The sequence below is a fragment of the Tenrec ecaudatus genome, chromosome 1 (assembly GCF_050624435.1).
Source record: "Tenrec ecaudatus isolate mTenEca1 chromosome 1, mTenEca1.hap1, whole genome shotgun sequence".
Classification (NCBI taxonomy): Eukaryota; Metazoa; Chordata; class Mammalia; order Afrosoricida; family Tenrecidae; genus Tenrec; species Tenrec ecaudatus.
In genome coordinates this window covers 2,051,380-2,063,532 of record NC_134530.1, presented here as the reverse complement: position 1 = coordinate 2,063,532, position 12,153 = coordinate 2,051,380, and the positions used below count along the sequence as shown (strand labels likewise).

The 12,153-nt window shown below is 53.8% G+C and overlaps 1 pseudogene; it reads left to right on the top strand.

The window, feature by feature from the left end:
* The first annotated feature begins 11,401 nt into the window (after positions 1-11,401).
* Positions 11,402-11,909, top strand: LOC142430273 (eukaryotic translation initiation factor 1 pseudogene; annotated as a pseudogene).
* The last annotated feature ends 244 nt before the right edge of the window (positions 11,910-12,153 follow it).

Sequence of the window (12,153 nt, the reverse complement as noted above, 5' to 3'; positions counted from 1 at the left end):
TCACGGCACGAGGAAGGTGGAGAACCTCTGGTCTTGGAAGTAGTATGGCCAGAATGCCCCTTAGAAGCAAGGGTGGCGAGACTTTGTCTCGAGTACTTTGGACGTGTGGTCAGCAGAGACCAGTCCCCGGAGAAGGGCGCCGTGCTTGGTCAAGTGGAGGGGCGGCGCACAAGAGGCAGGCGCTCAACAAAAACGGAGAGACCCAGCGGCTGCAGCCACTGGCTTCAGCATAAAACCATGGTGAGGATGGCGCAGGGCTGAGCGGTGTCCGGTCCTGGGGCATATCCAGTTGCTGTGAATCGGAACCCACGGAACAGGTCGGCACTGAACAACACAAGGAAACCCTGTGGCAAAGGGTTAGATGTCGGGCTGCTCACTGAGAGGTCTGAAGTTTGAAACCACCAGTCGATCGGCTGGAGAAAGACGGGGCTCTCTGCTCCTGTCAACGGTTCCGGTGCCCGAAACTCACAGGGGCGGTTCTACCCTGTGGAACCTATCGGGTTGCTCCAGTCGGCCTGGGCTCGATGGCAGTGAGCTAGATTTTGGATTGCCAAGAACAAAAGACTGAGATAGTGGCCGGGGGGGCGGGGGGGGGGGGAAGGGAGGGAGCAGAATTTGAAAACAGCAAGGCACGATTTGGTCCAGTTGTGAGGATGTAACTAACACCCCTGAGTTGTACCTCTGGAATTGCCAAATGGCCAGTTTGCGGCTATGCATTTTTTTATCTCACGAAATTTAAAAAGAAAGAAACAACATCAGTATAAGGATGAAGCCCCCGCTCCCCAGTCCTGGGGTCTGGGTTTCAGTGATAGCTCTCCATGAGGAAGGGGGACAAACGTGTCCAGTTTTAGATGTGAATTTGGGGTGTGTCCTGGGACTACTAAACAGTAAGGTCAGGGGTTTGAGGCCGGCAGCTGCGCCTGCAGGGGCCCTGCTCCCATGAAGGGTTACAGGCTCATAAACCTGCACAGGGAGGGCACTTGGTGGGCTCAGTTCCATTTAAGGATCCTTGATGGCACAGTGACTACAGCCTTGGGCTACTAACCACAAGGTCACTAGTTCCAACCCACCAGCCACTCCACAGGAGAAATATGAGGCTGTCTGCTCCCGTAAAGATCTACACAGACTAGTTCTATCTGTCCTAAGGGACTGACTGGGGAGATTCATAAAAAGTGCCTGGTGGTGGTGCCCACAGCCAACCTCTCAGCTGGCTGTTCCCAGAACGGAGGGGTGTGTGTGAGTGACCCCCACCACCACCACCCAAGAGACCTTGAAAGAAAGGTCTGTTGATTCAGATCTAAAAAAGAAACAGCCCCTGAGAACCCTGGGGAGCCCAGCTCAGCTCCATCGAGCATAGGAGCAGTTTCCAAGACTGTAGACCTTCACAGGAGCTGACAGCCGCACCTTTTGTCTGTGGGGAGGCTGGTGGGTTCGAACTACAGGCCTTGTCATCAGCACCACCTGAGGTTGCTGGAGTGGGAGCCAGGTCAGAGGCACACGTCACACGTAGCAGTTTATGGGGACTGTGTCAGTCCAGGTGGACTAGGGAAACAAATTCATAGACACTCATAGGTGTATAAGAAAGAGCTTCATATACAAGAGCAATTGTATATTGAGAAAATATCCCAGCCCAGTCCAGATCAAGTCGACCAGTCTGATATTAGTCCATACATCCAATCCAAGTCTATACATTCCTCTTCGGAATCACACAACACATGCACTGATGCTGAATGCAGGAAGATCACAGGGCAGTGGATGGAAAGTCTTGTGAATCCAGTGGTGGTGGAAGCAGCTCAGCACTGGCGTGGGTCTCCGTGTGGCTCCTCCAGCTCCAGGGCTCTAGCGTAGCTCCATGTAACTTGTCATCAGTAATACCAAGAAGAGAGTATGTTCTGCCTCTAGGGAGGAAGACGGGAGCTCCCAGAATCCTCAGGAGAAGGCCATGCCCACCCCGAGGCCTCATTGGCTGTGGCTTGATTGACAGGCTAGACTCCACCCCTGCACAAGTTGGCAGCAGATTATGTAACTGCTACAAGGATGAACTTCCCCATGCCAGTTGTCTTAGAAAACCCAAGAGCTTATCCGTGCAAAGCACTTCGCACAGTGCCCCGAGCAAGCAAGCCCACTGCCACCCAGTCCTACTGACTCGCAGCAAACCCTGCAGGGTGAAGGAGAACCGTTCCCTGGGCTTTTGAGACTTGAAGAACGAAGTGGACAGCCTGGCTTCTCTCCCTCAGAGCTGCGGGTGGGTTCAAACCACCAACCTGGTGGTTCTGAGCTCAGTGCTCACCCCACAGCCATTATGGAAGAAGATGGGTCCCTGTGCGTCTCTGGGCAGTGACCTCCCCTCTCTGGGCCTATAGGTCAGCATCAGAGGACTCATGAGGCCTCCTCAAGCCCCCCTACTGCCCTTTACATCACGTTCCAAATACCAGGTCCCTGCTTCCCAGAGGCCTGAGCCCTCGGAGGGAGACATTGATCCCAGGGGTTATCAGAGGAGGGAAAGTAACACTGAGACGGACTTGGATTCTCATGTGACTTATGAGTTGTTTTCAACAAAACGCTTCTTCTTCATAATAAGCATCTGTGACCATCTTGTGTCCTTTGAGTCAATCTATGAAGAGGCCCCATTGATTCCCCAAGGACAGTCGCCATACACTTCTGGGCCCACCTCTCTGGTCCCTTTTTCCAAACCCACTGTGTTACTCGGACCATATTGGGAAGACAGCCTGATGAACACAAGGTGAGTTTCAGGACAGAAAGCATGTCCGACACCGTCCATGGGTCTCAGGGACAACCGACCAAGCTTAACCAGCCTGGGGCTCCTCGTGGACAGGGCAGCCCTGCCCCTGTGGGTTTCTGAGACTGTAACTCTTCCGGGGTGTAGAAAGCAGCGTCTTTCTCTTACAGAGCGGCTGGCGGTTTCGAACTGCTACCTTAAGACTCTAGCAGCCCAATGTGCAACCACTAGGCCACTGGGATCCTGAGACATCCAAATCTCATTCTGTGCATTATAAACCTGTGCATCTATGGCGGCGGTGGGGAGAAAGGAGTCACAGCCACCAACAGCCGAATCTCTTGCCAAGCAAGGAGTCAGCTCTGACTCTTGACGACCCCACAAGCTACAGGCTAGAATTGTACTCGGTAGGGTTTTCTCCACAGGTCGTCGGTTCAAACCCCCAAGCGGGTTTGAAAGACCTGGCCACCCACAGTTTAGGGGACAGTACAGGAGTGGGAGAGTTGCTCTCAGCAGCTTCCAGCAACAGTAACAACCATCTGTATTGTTGGATTGCCAGGTCTCTACCGCGCGTTGCCACTGGGCGCTCCAGGCCGAACAGTGAAAGCAAACGGTCTGCCACACCTGGGGGGGGCGGGGGCGGGGGGGGCGTCACCACACACAGGAGGTGACTCCCAGAGCAGGACCCTGCAGGGCGCTCCGCCCCTGAGCTGCAGGGACAGAAGTGGACCCAGACCCTCAGACTGCGGCCTCCCTGTGCGGAAGGACCCCACCAGCCCTGTCTACTGTTGCTATTATTACTGAGAGGAGGGGGTTCAGGTGGTCGGGCATCCGGACCCTCCTTCCATCCACCCCACCCCCAGCCCAGTCCTGCTAGAGCTTATTAAGCGCCTCCGGCCTCGGCGATCAATGGCCGCGGGGCGCCGGCTGCAGCATCCCCTGGCTGCCCCGCCGCGCCTGCGCACTGCCTCCGCGATTGATCCGCGCTCCGGCCGCATCCTCGATCCATCGCCCCGCCGGCCCCGCCCCTCCTCCCCGGCACGCGTTGCCCGGCAACCGCGGCTAGGCGCGCTCTCATTGGCCGGAGGCGGCCGAGCTGCTAGACCGCGTGGTCAGTTGGTCATCGCTGCCGCGGCGTGGCCGGGGGCCTGGCTCCGGGCGCGGGTCGATGCTGCTAACATCTGACCTTTCCCTGAGGGGGGCAGGGTGCTGGGGAGGCTGGAGAAAAGGGTATTGACCGGTTTCTTATCAGGGGCCGCAGGGCTTCCTGCAATGGGGGCGATTGGATAGCGGGGAGGGGGGAGCAGGCGGCTGGAGGACCCCTCCCCGGCCTCCCCTCCCCGCAGCGCGCACCATGGCGCCTCATCTGGGAACTTTATTTGGCTGCCACCCTGGGCTGGCTGGTCCCTCTTCCCAGGAAGGGGGAAACTGAGGCTCAAAAGGCGAAGCGGCTAGCTCAGTCACCGGGATGTCAGCGCATCCTCCGATGACACCCAGACCTTCCCAGTCCTTGTCCTTCCTGAGGTCGGACGCTCGCTGCCTGCACCTGAACGTCCGTCTGTCCGACCGTCCATCGGGGAAGGGCAGTGGCTTACATTAAAATGTAATGTAGGCGCTGCAGAGCCCCGAAATGATGAGGGTCTTCTCTCCCAAAGGACCCGCAGAGGGGCACTCCCGACCCAGCACAAGAGACTGCAGGGGAAAAAAGAATTTAAAAGGGGGAGGGGATCCCGGGCAAGGCTGATCCATCCGGCTTTGTAAGGAAGCAAACCCCCCAAGTCCCCCAACAACTAATTGGGTTTGTTAAAACGAACTACTGGGTTCTGTCCCAGGAAGATTTATTGTGCGAATGTTGCTGTCGGTGGCTGTCCAGTCGATTCCAATTCAATAGCAACCCAGGTGACAGACTGGAGCCCACCGGGGGCTCTCTCAGCAGCTGGAGGGGGGCAGGGGCAGGGCTTCTGTCCCAGAGCTGCTGGGGGGGCCCAGACTGCTGAGCTCTCTGGCCCGCTGTGCCCCCGGGATTCTTCATCGTCACCAGGACAGAGGCGACATCGGCAAAGGCCGGGGCTCCCCCTGTGACACCACCCACCACGGTCGTTCTTTGGGGGGGAAAAGCCTGAGAGAATAGTTGGATACAACCTTGATCCATGGGGGGTTGTTTGTTTTATAAGTCGGGTGCCCAGTCCAGGGCTTAGAGAGTTATTGAAATGACCGCAGTGAATCACCCACATGCACACTCACAGACACATGTACACACTCACATATGCACACTCATACACCTCACTCATACACACATTCGCAGCCACACTCATACACTCACACATACACACGCCCAGTCACACACAGTCTCACACACACTCTCACATGGTCACATACACACTCAGTCACAGTCACACTCACAGAGACGCACTCACAGACACATTCACTCAGTCACACACATGACCACACACACACTCACACTCAGAAGCTTCATGATTGTTTCTTTGTGTGAGAGGAGCCTGCTTGTCACTACAGGATCCAGATCCATTTCCGTTTTAATTTTCCTGTTTGTTTGCTTTTTTCCAGCCACGCAGACCGCTGCTCACGTTTGAGGGATACGCATGGGGAGGGGTTCTTTGTGTCTGCTTATAAAGAAACATACGAACACACTGTATCTGTTCACACAGCCCATCTCAAGACATGAAATCAACAGCCGTATCCTGCTAACCCCCATGTATGTGCTTCTCCCTCCATCCTCCATGCCCACCGGCCTCCCCTGTCCTGGGCCTCCCTCCGCAAACTCGTCGCGGTCTGGTGCAGTGGCCTGTGAACCTTGGTGCGTTTACCCACAAGCAGAGGGCAGTGCCAACAGCTGGCCCCGCCTGGCCAGCTGTGCTCACTCCGATCAGTGCCTCCCCCCGGCTCACTTTTCAGAACCACGCTCTTCTCTTCAAACCCCCCCCCATTTTGGCACTCATTATCCCCCTTGTGCTCAGAGAGCTCCACCCACGGGCTCCTCCACGGCCCAGGAAGGGGGCACTGAGCGTGGCACATGGTTTTCAGGTCTGACTGGATACACGGTGGCCATGAAAGAGTGTGCATGAGCATGAGTGTGAGTTTGTGTCTGGGTGAGTGTGCAGCAGGGTGTGTGCATGCGCACAGGGTGTGTGTGACTGTGCACAAGTGTGTGAGTGTGCAGAACGGGGTGTGAGTGTGCACATGTGGTGAGTGCAGAAGGGTGAGTGTGTGTGTGCAAGTAAATGTATATGTGGCTTTGGGTGGGACTCTGGACATATGTGTTCATGTGAAAGAGTGTGTGGTGGGTGCATGTGTGTGAATGTGAACAAGCATACAAGTGGTTGTGTGGCCGTGGGAGGAGAGGGCCTGAGGCTCTGTAGTGGAGGTGATGTAGTGTGTGCTGAAGTGCGTGTATGTGTGCTTCAGTGTGAGTGTGTGAGCCTGTGTGGAGTGGAGATATGTGAGTGTGTGTGTGAGCATGTGTGCACGTGTGTTTCTCATGCATGTACACCAGGGTGCGTGCACGTGTGTGAGTGTAGTTCCCCATGAGTGTGTGTGAGTGTGTGCAAACAAGAATTGTGGTGGCACAGTGGTGGGGTTCTCAGCCAATAAGTCCGCAGTGGCTCGTGCGGAGGCGGCTGTGCCATCTAAAGATTCACAGAAAGGGAGCACCACCTACTCCCTCCCGGGCAGTCTCCTTTGTGCCCACCTACTCCCTCCCGGGCAGTCTCCTTTGTGCTCTAAGGGCTCTGTGGGTCAGACTCCCTTCATGGTGGTGGGCGTTGGGGTGGCAGTGTGAGTGTGTGGACGGAGAGAGGTCTGGGATCTTCTCCCACAGAGCCTTCAGCCTAGGGCACCACCTGAGGGGGACGTTCCACCCTGTCACACGGGGTCCCTATGACCAGAATCTGCACAGTAATGCCCAGCGACAGCAGAAGTGTGTGTGAGCATGTGTGTGTCATGTTCCTGGGTGTGCACAAGTGTGCATTCACAATGTCACTATATGTGTTGTGAACATGTACATGTATGATGTGTGTGGATGTATAAGAGTGTGCAGTCACAATGTTACTGAGTGTGTGTTGTGTATTCGTGTGTGAGGGGGCATAAGGGAGTGCGTGTGTGTGCATGAACATGTGTGTGTGTGCCGTGTGTGTGCATGTGTGCACCTCATGAGCATATGCAGGAGAGTTTCTTTGAAGGCATGGACCTGCACCCCTGATGCTCTTCCGTGTCCCTTCACCCATCCTTTTCCTCTCTCACTGAAGTTCAGCTCCCAAGCTCTGCCCTGCCCTGGCCTTCTGCTATTCCTGTCACAGCAGCATCAGTCCATCCCATGTCCCTGATTCTCCCTCCTCATCTCAGGTCCCCCTTCCAGGGCCACCTCCTCTAGAGTCCTACCAGAGAGACCAGCCCAGGTCCGGTCCCCAACATCGGTACCCCAGACCTCACCGGGGGAGGACGTGTCACCAATGAGATCGACGCTTGCTCTCACACAGCTGCTGGGCGTGTGCTGGCCTCACTGGGGAGCTCCCCAGTGAAGCTGTCTGCCTTGCACACTCACTTATCACTAACCAACATGGCTGGGTCCCAAGGACCAGTTCTTTACGTAAAAACTACGCTGTTTGAAAATGGAGGATGATTAGACCATTGTAGAACTACCAAAGTACATCATTATTACACAACTATCAAAGTACATCCCTGAAAAACAACCACATTACATCAGTGTATAACTGCCAGATTACACCACTGCATAGCTGCCAGCTCACTCCATCCCATAACCACCAGTTCACTCCATCCCATAGCCACCAGTTCACTCCATCCCATAACCATCAGCTCACTCCATCCCATAACCACCAGTTCACTCCATTCCATAACCACCAGTTCACTCCATCCCATAACAATCAGCTCACTCCATTCCATAACCACCAGCTCACTCCATCCCATAACAACCAGCTCATTCCATCACATAACCACCAGCTCATTGCATCCCACAATCAGCTCACTCCATCCCATAACCACCAGCTCACTCCATCCCATAACAATCAGCTCACTCCATTCCATAACCACCAGTTCACTCTATCCCATAGTCACCAGTTCACTCCATCCCATAACCACCAGCTCACTCCATCCCATAACCACCAGTTCACTCCATCAAATAACCACCAGCTCACTCCATCCCATAACCGCCAGGTTACTCCATCCCATAGCTGCCAGGTCACTCCACCCCATAACTGCCAAATCACTGAGCACCAAGTCCCAGCCACGCTGACACATAACTTTGACCTTCACAGCCACCATTACTCTCGCCTGGCACCTTGGCACAGTGCTGCCAGATATAAGTGGTTAATGTGCAAAATGGTCAGATTGCTGAGTTTTACTAACATTATAATTTTTTTACCATGTGTTCTATCAGAGGAGAGTGCCAGTCAGTGAGCAATCGCTGTGTGTCTCAGGCCCTGGGGCCCAGGACAGGGAAGCCTGACACATGGTGATGTGCTGCAGGGTGCCAGCCTCGTCTGAGTACCCAGCACAGATAGACGCTCACCTATGTGGACATCCTTCCCCAGATGTCCAATTCCCCAGAGCCCCTCCTTGGGGACATCACGGACTGGAATGACACCCCCTCCTGACTGTCAGCTGTGTCCTGGCACACAACCCCAATGGTCACAGCCAGACACATGGGTTTCTGAAGCCAGCTCTCCACCCAGCAGCTTTATTAGCCCCTTCAAAGAACCCCCTGATGGATGGACTTGCTTGGGTCCCCTTGCCTCTCTGAGTTAATTAGTTTATTGTACCAACCTGCCCAATAAACACATGTGGAGTTAATTGAAGGGCGGAGCGATAAATCGCTCAGTGATCCTCGCCTTTCGAATTCTCGGGTCTCTTGCTTTTGATGGTCGGACCAGGGTGCAGCTGCCTTAGCAGTTCCCAGCTTCAGCTGGCAAGGCTGACTTCCTGCAAGACATCCCCAAGGAGAAGCCACATGGGACCTACCTCGATGCAGACTTGGGTGCTGGAGCACCCGTGTGGAGACCCCTGCCAGTGCTGAGATGCTTACACATTCGCTGACTCAGCTTTCCTCCTGCAGTCGGCATCATTGCCTCTGCTTTGTGAGATGGAGGAGGACTTTGTGGATTGGTGTTGGACATATGGGTTAATGGGTTAAGGTTGGACTTGTGGGCTTGGGCAGCACTGGGTTGGAGTGTTTTCTTGATGCACACTTAACCTATATATAACACTCTCTCTTATACATAAAAGTTTCTGTGGATTTGGTTCTCTAATGCACCCAGACTAATACACTCTCCCAGGCCCTTGCCCTGTCTCCACTAACCAGCAGGGGTGGGGGGCCCAGGGCTCCTCTACAGCCACGTCTCAGACTTGGCTGGTCTTCCTTCATCCTGTCCAACTGTCTTGGGCGTAGGAGGCCATGCAGAAGACCATGGCTGGAGTCCGGCGCACCTTGTCCTCTTTGCTCTACACGAACACCAGAAACAACTAAATGTTCCAAAGCTTCAAAACCCACTGCTGTTGAGTCTATATCTGATTGATAACAACTCAGGAGGACAGGGTAGAACTGGCCCCGTTGGGTGTCGCAGGTTGTAAATTTTGGAGCTTCTTCCTTCTCCTTGGGGAGACTGCTGAGTTTCAACCACTGACCTTGTGGTTGGCAGCTAGATACTTAACCTGCTGTGACACCAGGGCCCCTTAATAGGACCCTCGTTAAATCCATGACAAACTCTCATCATGGAACACTGCGTACAAGCAGGAGTGGCTCTCCATGGTGTTCCTGGGTGTCACTGAGTGGTATTCAGTCATTTAAAATAAATGAACTGTCGAAAGACCCGCACCAAAAACAACCCCCCCCAAAAACACCCTCACTGCCATCAAGGCGATCCAGACTCATGGCGACCCCAGATAGGGGTCATTAAAAAGAAAGGAGGCATTCACCAAAGGTGACATGCCAGTGGTCAACACACACAAAGAACAGCTCACGGGTACCAGCCATCGGGAGAGGAGGTGAGGCAACAGTGAGATGCCACCGCACACCAACAATGGCAGCCAAGTTCAATACGACAGAAAACAATTGGCGCTGGAGAAGCTGTGGAGCCCTTGGGACACCCCCACCCCCTACCAAAGCTGGTGGGACTGTACGTGTGTCTGACCACTGCAGAAAGCAACACGGCGTCCCTCAAACACCTAGGGACAGAAAGGTCCTGAGACCCCGAAGTACCTCTGCTGGATATGCAAACCTGACGGAAGGAAGAGCCTGTGCTCGTCCAGATCAACTAGAGACAAATCCAGAGACACGCGGAGATGTGTTAGAGAGCACTTCATATGAAGGACATTGCAGATTAAGAGAACATCCCAGCCCAGTCCACATCAAGTCCGTAAGTCTGATATGAGCCCATAGGTCCAATACCAATCTGTAAATCCCTCTTCAGACTCACGCAACACATGCAATGACACCGAAGGCAGGGAGATCACAGGCCAATGGGTGGAAAGTCTTGTGGATCCAGTGGCAGTGGAAGCATCTCAGCGCTGGCGTGGGTCTCCATGTGGCTCCTCCAGCTCCAGGGCTCTGGCTCCACCAGCACTGCTCCATGTGACTCGTCAATAGGAATGTCTCTCAGACAGACAAAGCAGAGATTCTGTGTGTATCTGATCCCCAGTGAGCTATTTAGCTCTGTGGCACCTCCCAAATGAGGTCATCAAGCTGCGACCTGATTGACAGGCTAGACCCCACCCCTCTGCAGGTTGACACCAGATTATGTAACTACCGTAAGCCCTAAGCCCTAATGCTGATGCATGCCTTCCTGTGCTCAGTGCACGCTCATCAGACCAGAGAGACATAAGAGCCAGGAAGAAGATGGCAACCACCTACACACCCACCCGTAGAAGAAGGCGAAAAGGAACCCCGGGACCTCCCCACGATGAAGTGCCATGGAACGCCGTGGGAGAGTGGCTCAGCCATGAAGCGACCCGTGACACGGATGGACCTGAAGGCCATCAAGCGGAGGGAAAACACACAATCACACAAGGAAAACTATGACCTGAGACCACGGCTATATGAGAGAAAAAATCAAACAAAGGCTTTGTAGCAAAGGGACAGACTGTGGAGATGGCCCGGTGTGGGGACGACACGGTGGGAAGAGGAGGCAGAGGGTTGGACAGTTGAAGGGTGTGAACTGGGCAGAGACGGGAGAGAGTCATCTGCCAGATGGAGAAGAAGAGTTCGCACCGAGAACAGAGTTGATTATCTGAATGTCAACCCCCACCTAGTTCACAATTTAAAAACTAAAAGGAATAAAAGAAAACAGACAGGAGTCATCCAAAGACCAAACCCCAAACCCCAAAAAAGCCCACTGACATCAAGTGGATTCGGACACATATGGGTCCTCTTCAAGGTGTGGGAGATTGTCGATCTTTATAAGCTCAGGTAGCCTCTTCTTTCTCCGAGGGAGCCGCTGGTGGTTTTGAACCGCTGGCCTTGCAGTTAGCAATCCAGCGGCTAGCCCATAAAAAATAGCAAAATAAAAAAAGAGCCCAGTCACTGAGCCGCCGCCAAGGACTCAGCAGCCTCCCCCTCGAGCCCCCTCACTTCCCGACGCTCCGTCCCCCCTGCCCGCCTTCTCCAGCCACCGCCTTCCGCAGGCCGTTTCCACCGAGGAAAAGGAATCGTACCATATGTCCGCTATCCAGAACCTCCACTCTTTCGACCCCTTTGCTGATGCAAGTAAGGGTGATGACCTGCTGCCTGCGGGGACAGAGGATTATATCCATGTAAGAATTCAACAGCGCAACGGCAGGAAGACCCTGACCACTGTCCAAGGGATCGCTGATGACTACAACAAAAAGAAGCTAGTGAAGGCCTTTAAGAAGAAATTTGCCTGCAATGGGACTGTGATTGAGCATCCAGAACATGGAGAAGTGATTCAGCTCCAGGGGGACCAGCGCAAGAACACATGCCAGTTCCTTGTAGAGATTGGACTGGCTAAGGACGACCAGCTGAAGGTCCATGGGTTTTAAGTGCTTGTGGCTCACGGAAGCTTAAGTGAGGATTTCCTTGCAATGAGTAGAAAAATTCCCTCTGTCCCTTGTCACAAGTTTAAAACCTCACAGCTTGTATGATGTAACCATTTGGGGTCCACTTTTAACTTGGACTAGTATAACTCCTTCATGCAATAAACTGAAAAGAGCCAAAAAAATTAAAAATAAAAAAAGACCAGGCTTACTTGTCAGATAGAGATTGGTGTCCCCCCACCCCCAGACACCCTTCACTTCTGAGAATGAGCTCACCCCGTGGCTCACTTTTCAGCCGAACATGAGACTGAGGTATCTGGGAACAGTCAAGCGAAGATTTACACACACACACACACACACACACACACACACACACACACACACACACAAGACTA